Source organism: Microtus ochrogaster (genome assembly GCF_000317375.1).
Source record: "Microtus ochrogaster isolate Prairie Vole_2 chromosome 14 unlocalized genomic scaffold, MicOch1.0 chr14_random_3, whole genome shotgun sequence".
NCBI lineage: Eukaryota > Metazoa > Chordata > Mammalia > Rodentia > Cricetidae > Microtus > Microtus ochrogaster.
In genome coordinates, this window is record NW_004949098.1 from 14,925,740 (window position 1) to 14,932,073 (window position 6,334).

Below are 6,334 nucleotides of genomic sequence, written 5' to 3' on the forward strand. Positions count from 1 at the left end.
TCATCCCAGTCAGCAGTCAAATGAAGTAATTTTTGAAGGTGTTCACAGCAACCCTTCAGGAGGGCGCGGTCCATCATACCATATTGGGATAGAAGCTATCCATGGGGTCTCATCCTCTGTGAAAACAAAAGAAGAAGAAACTCCTTTCCAAAGCATCATGTCCTTAGATCCAAATTTTAAAGTCAAGGTATTTTCAAAATATCTATGTTGGATTAGTTCAGCAGCATTTATAAACAAATATCTTTTAGCAGCTATTGTTCTTTCCTCAGCATTCAAACAATTCAAAGACAGCATAATAGCATATAGTATCAAGATTCTCTGTGTATTTTTCCATCTTTCTGTGGCTTTATTTTAACCTCTATTTCGTTATTTTTACTTTTATTTTTTGAGTCACGTTCTCTATATATCTTTGTCCTGGAATAACTCTGTAGACCAGGCTGTCCTTGAACTCTCAGAGATCAGCCTGTCTGTGCCTCTCAGGCATTGGGATTAAAGTCATGTGCTACTACACATTGAAGTCTCAGAGGTCAATCTCCCTCTGCCTCCCAAGTGTTGGGATTAAAGGTGTGTACCGTACCACCACACCTAACTATTCTCTTTCTTTCTTTCCTTTTTAACTTAAAAAAAAGAACTTTAACTTTTAGCCTGCATATATTTTTAACACTGTAAACCATTTAGATGTTTTCTTTGACTTTGAATCTTTCTTTTACTGTATATGTCTCTTTTTTGACCACATGAGTCTTTAATTTAGCAGGCAATCTCAGTAGGACTAAAGCTGTGGCTTTGGCGGCTCGATCCAGCCCATTCCATAGCTCTCCAGCCTCATGGCTGAGGTACTGGCTGTAGCCATTTTCATTGCCACAACTCTATGGCATCTCAAAGTCCCTGCCAGCAAACAAGCTACAATATTCAAACACTCTCTCTGTAGCTGACTTCCTGCCTCAAAGAGTCAGAGTTTGCCCTGGCAAGATGGCCCACAAAGCTGGCATTTTAAAACAACTCAGCTTTTTTCCTGCTACTGCTGAAAACAAACAGGCATTCAGTCGGCTTTTATCAACATCATTTAAGTGTTTTGTGGCAGGACCTCTTAATGAGCTGCAGGATTTTGCAGCAAAAGCTGAGTCAGGAAGCCTCTCTTAGATGAGACCGCTTGCTTGTCTCTAGCAAGCAGAGTAGATCTCAGAAATTGCTGCTACCAAGAAAACATACTTTACTCTATTCTTTCCCAAGCTTTCTCAGGCTTTATGTGGATGCAGTTGTCCACATTGGGCGCCATTCTGTTGTGGAAGCTGTGGGCTGCATTCCTGCCACCCAGCTCCCAGCCGCCTGGCTAGCTTATGCCCCAAAACAATAACACACAAACTGTATTCATATAAACTTTCTCTTAATTTGTGTAGCACCGCGAGGTGGTGACTTATCTTGCCTAACCCATATATAGTAATCTGTGTAGCACCCGTCTTACCAGGAAAGATTCAGTATGTCTGACCTGGTGGCTTGCTTCATGGCATCTGCCTGGAGAGCAGAAGCATGGCATCTCTGAGGTGTCTTACCTCACTTCCCCTTCCTCCCAGTATTCTGTTCTGTTTACTCCACCCACCTAAGGGCTGGCCTATCAAATGGGCCGAGGCAGTTTCTTTATTAACCAATGACCTTCCTCCATCATGCCAAGACATGTTTCATAAATCCAAGTACTGATTTCACAATTCTCACCTTTGGCCTTGTCTCTGCCTGCATGAGTTTGTAGACATATTTTTTTCCTGCTCTCAAATGGAACAAAATAAATAACAATGTCTCAAAATACTTCAAGAAATAAATAACATTATCTCAGTCAGAGACATCATTAGAGAGACATATTACTTCCCTGTTGTCTAGAAAAAAATCTTTTGCAATAAGACAGCAGAGATAAACTAATATAACTAAGAGGAAATAGATGTGCCAAAGAGAATTTGCAAATGATGTATGGCAAATGGGAAATGATAGTTTCAAAGAGTATTTGCAGACGATGTATTCTTTTTTATTTTTTATTTATATTTTTAATTGAAAAACAGATGATGTATTCTTACACATAAGAAATCCTTAATAGACAAAGTAAAAGCTCTAAAGCCTAACAAAAATATTTAGTAACATGTTAGAACACAATGTTAAATAAGAAGTTGCAGCCATCCATACAACAAACATATTTGGAAAGAATTCCAAGAAACAAATTCATTCACAATAGTCTCAGTGCTTACCATGATTAGCTGGAGAGGAAACTTAGCAGTGGAGAGTACTTATTGCTTTTGCAAATGACTCAAGTTCAGTTCCCAGCTCCTCACATGGTGTTTCACAGTTATCCATAACTCCAGTTCCAAAGAACCTAACAACTTCTGACCTCTTTAGAACCAAGGTACACACATCTTTTATATACAGATATGCAGGAAATACACAAAAACAAATAAAATAATATTTTGAAACTCCAAAAAGTAGATAAAATGTAAGTTATGTGAGAGTATAAATAACATAATAATAAATGATTTGTGTGTTTTACTTTTTTATATGTATGATAGATCTTCATGAAGAAGGCAAATAAATGAATTTATTGGAGCTTATGGTAACAGATGGTTAGAATGCATGATGGCAGAGTGAAGTCATGGTGGCATGAGCAGGAAACTGGTGCACAATATGAAAATAAACAAATCCGAGTAGTATATTACCTCCAGTTAAGTCACAGCACCTAAGCCTCCCCAAATAGGACTACCAACTGAGAAACAACTATTCAAATATCTGAGCCTATGGAAGTTATTCTTATTCAAACCACCATAAGCTCTATATGAAAACTTTATAATGATACATTAAAAACTTAAAATACTAGGGGATGTAAGCATACCTTACTCTCAAGTATTGCAAAGAATTATATACTGAATATGACTATACTACTGAAATCTATCTATAGAATACATGGAACTACCATAAAATTTCAATACCATTCATCCTGAAAATAAAAGAAAAAATTGAAAATAAAAACCATGTTGTTTAGAAAGCAAAAGCTCTCAGACAACCAGAACAGGCCTGAAGAAAATAAACAATGCTCCAGTCATTACCACATCAGCTCTCAAGTTGGAGTACAGTAGGATAAAAAAAATCGAGATAGTACTGTCACAAAACACAAATAAATCAAGGAAATGGAATGGAGGACTGGTTTGGGAAGTCCTTCTGTATATGTGATGCTTTTATTTGTTAATGAATAAAGAAGCTGCTTTGGCCTGTGATAGGGCAGAATAGAGCCCTGCAGGGAAAACTAAATTGAATGCTGTGAGAAAGAAGGTGGAGTCAGGGAGAAGCCATGTAGGAGAGTTATCCTCTGCTGGAGCCTTCCAAAACATTGCCAATAGGCCACAACATCATGGTGATGCATGGATTAATGGAGATGGGATAGGTTAGGACATAAGAGTCAGCTAGCAATATGCTTAAGCTATTGGCCAAATTGTATTGCAAACTATATAGTTTCTGTGTAATTTTTTTTGAGTCAGAGTGGCTGGGAAATGCATCCAGGTGACAAGGAAATGAACAAGAATTCCTCCCCCAACATATTAGAACACTAACATGGGGTTGAATACTTTCACCAAAAACCTGAGAAAGCTTGAAAAGGAATTCTAGACACAAAAGAACAGTTACGCATGGTGTCTTGGTAAGCAGCATTTTTCTTTTGGAAGGGCTCTGTTTGCTGGTGGTATGCAGTTTCTAAATTCTGTCTTCCTCGTCCATGATGCCATCACAGACTCTGGCTCTTTAAGGAGGCCAAACACTTGAATGGGGTTTATAGGCAGTATGCTGCAAGTTACTTGGTGGCAGCATGGGCCAACTGGTTACCAAAGTTGAGGTGGTGAGTGTGGTTTCCACCCAGCAATAACAGAGACAGTTAATGGACCTCTGCCATGGTGGACTGGGCAGAAACATAAAGAAAACAGTCCTAGTCCTAGCCAACTGCTTTGCAGTTTAGGAAATAATTCTGGTCAGAAAAGGATTACAGATATGCAACAAAGACAGACTCAGACTAAAAAAAAGACTTCTAAGTGGGCCATAGTGTTAGATAAATGTATGTAGTCTTGGAAGAGAGAAGAAAAAGACTATAGAGAATTGTAAGAAGAAGTAAATAGATTTTTAAATAATAAAACAAAGTCTTTAAAGAGACAGAGTAAACATATACAAAAATTGATACAGTATGAAAAATAAGTCACATAAAGATGGAATATACACAGTGAATCTGGATTATATATACTATTTTATTTTATTTGAATTTTTGACTGTGATTGAGCCAAGTACAGAGAGACATTTTATTGTTTGGGCTGTTGATATATATATATATATATATGTGTGTGTGTGTGTGTATATACACATATATATACACATATATATATACATATATACATATATATATATACACACACACACACATACACACAAACACACACATATATATTCTAAAGGCATCTTGACTTAAAAATTTGTGTCTGTGTTGCCTTGTAAAATTGGTTCTGCTTTTATTTCCACATCAGTTAAAAAGCTGTGGATTCTTTACTTGCTAATATGTTTTGATGGACGAAATCTCCCTGACAGGTTGCCATGAAAACCCCAAAATTACTTTGCCCAACAAAAAACAAGAAACAGTTTGGAGAGAAATTGGCACAGATTCCTAAATATTGTTTATAAATGATTGTTTACATTTAAAGGGAGATATACTATAAATACTTTGCATTGGTATGGATCTTTGTCTATTGATATAAGTTTTATATCAATTTTGTTACTTATGTATATATATATATATATATATATATATATATATATATATATATATATGAATATGAAGACAAAATGATAAAGAGAAACCATAAAAAATACTGGGAGAGCATTCTACTGAATACTGAAATTGTCCATGTTTAATTTTCCAAGTCCTATATACCTTAATACAAAACAAGAAGGTAAAGTAATTCTTTAACATGATTCAAAGGACAACTTGAACAGTCAATTGTTTTAACACTTTGAGGCATCAAGTCATTAGCATTATGTTGTTTAGGTAGTACAGCCACTCTGTATCCCAAAGGTAACCACTCTGCGGATAACCACTTATTACAACAAAAAGGAGAAAATGTACACTTAGATATCCTGAATATCTGTCAGGATAAAAATAGGTTCTAATTTTGGGCCTTCATAAGCAGTTGAGATGGAGTCCTAATGTTTCTGATGTGATTTGATATAGAATTACATCAAAACAGGGTATGACTAGACTATTAAATTCTCAGTGACTGAAAGGAACATATGATAATCCAGAGTATGTATTCTCGTTTGTGCTGTGAACTGATAATGAATTACATCAAGACAGAGTATGAATAGAATATTAAGAAGTTCTTAGTGTGTTTATACATGCTAATCCTCTGAGTATGTGTTCTCAAGTATGTGTTTATTCTTTTGTAGACCTTTTTGACATGCAATGTTTGACCACAATGAATACATTCATAGGGTTTCTCACCAATACAGGTTCTTTAATGTATTGAAAGACTATTGTGAAATGAAAGGCTGTAACAAACAAAATTCATAGACTCTGTCCCCAGTATGTGTTCTTTTATGTCTTTGAAGACCATTGACATACACAAAGGATTAAACACAATGATTACATTCATACTGTTTTTCTCCACTATGAGTTTTTTTTATTCATTTGAAGACTACTGTGGAATGCAATGGTTTTATCACACTGATTACAGTCATAGGGTTTCTCTCCAATACGCATTCTTTCATGTTTTTGGAGACTATTGTAAAATGGAAAGGTTTTACCACACTGATTACATTCATAGGGTTTCTCTCTAGTATGTGTTCTTTCATGTATTTGGAGACTATTATGACATACAAGAGCTTTACCACCCTGATAACATTTATAGGGTTTCTCTCCAGTATGTTTTCTTTTATGTCTTTGAAGACCACTGTGATATGCAAAGGCTTTACCACACTGATTACATTCATAGGGTTTCTCTCCTGTATGTGTTCGTTTATGCATTTGAAGACGACCATTATATGCAAAGGCTTTACCACAATGATTACATACATAGGGTTTCTCTCCTGTGTGGGTTCTTTCGTGTGTTCGGAGACTATTGCGAGATACAAAGGCTTTACCACACTGAGTACATTCATAGGGTTTTTCTCCAGTATGTGTTCTCTTATGAACGTGAAGATGACCCTGACTTGCAAAGGCTTTACCACACTGCATGCATTCATAGGGTTTCTCTCCAGTATGTGTTCTTTTATGTATTTGAAGATGACTGTGACGTGCAAAGGCTTTACCACAATGATTACATTCAAAGGG

The 6,334-nt window shown here is 36.1% G+C and overlaps 1 pseudogene; it reads right to left on the reverse strand.

The window, feature by feature from the left end:
- Window positions 1-4,888: 4,888 nt before the first annotated feature.
- LOC101983744 overlaps window positions 4,889-6,334 on the reverse strand; it is a 27,306-nt pseudogene continuing 25,860 nt past the window's right edge.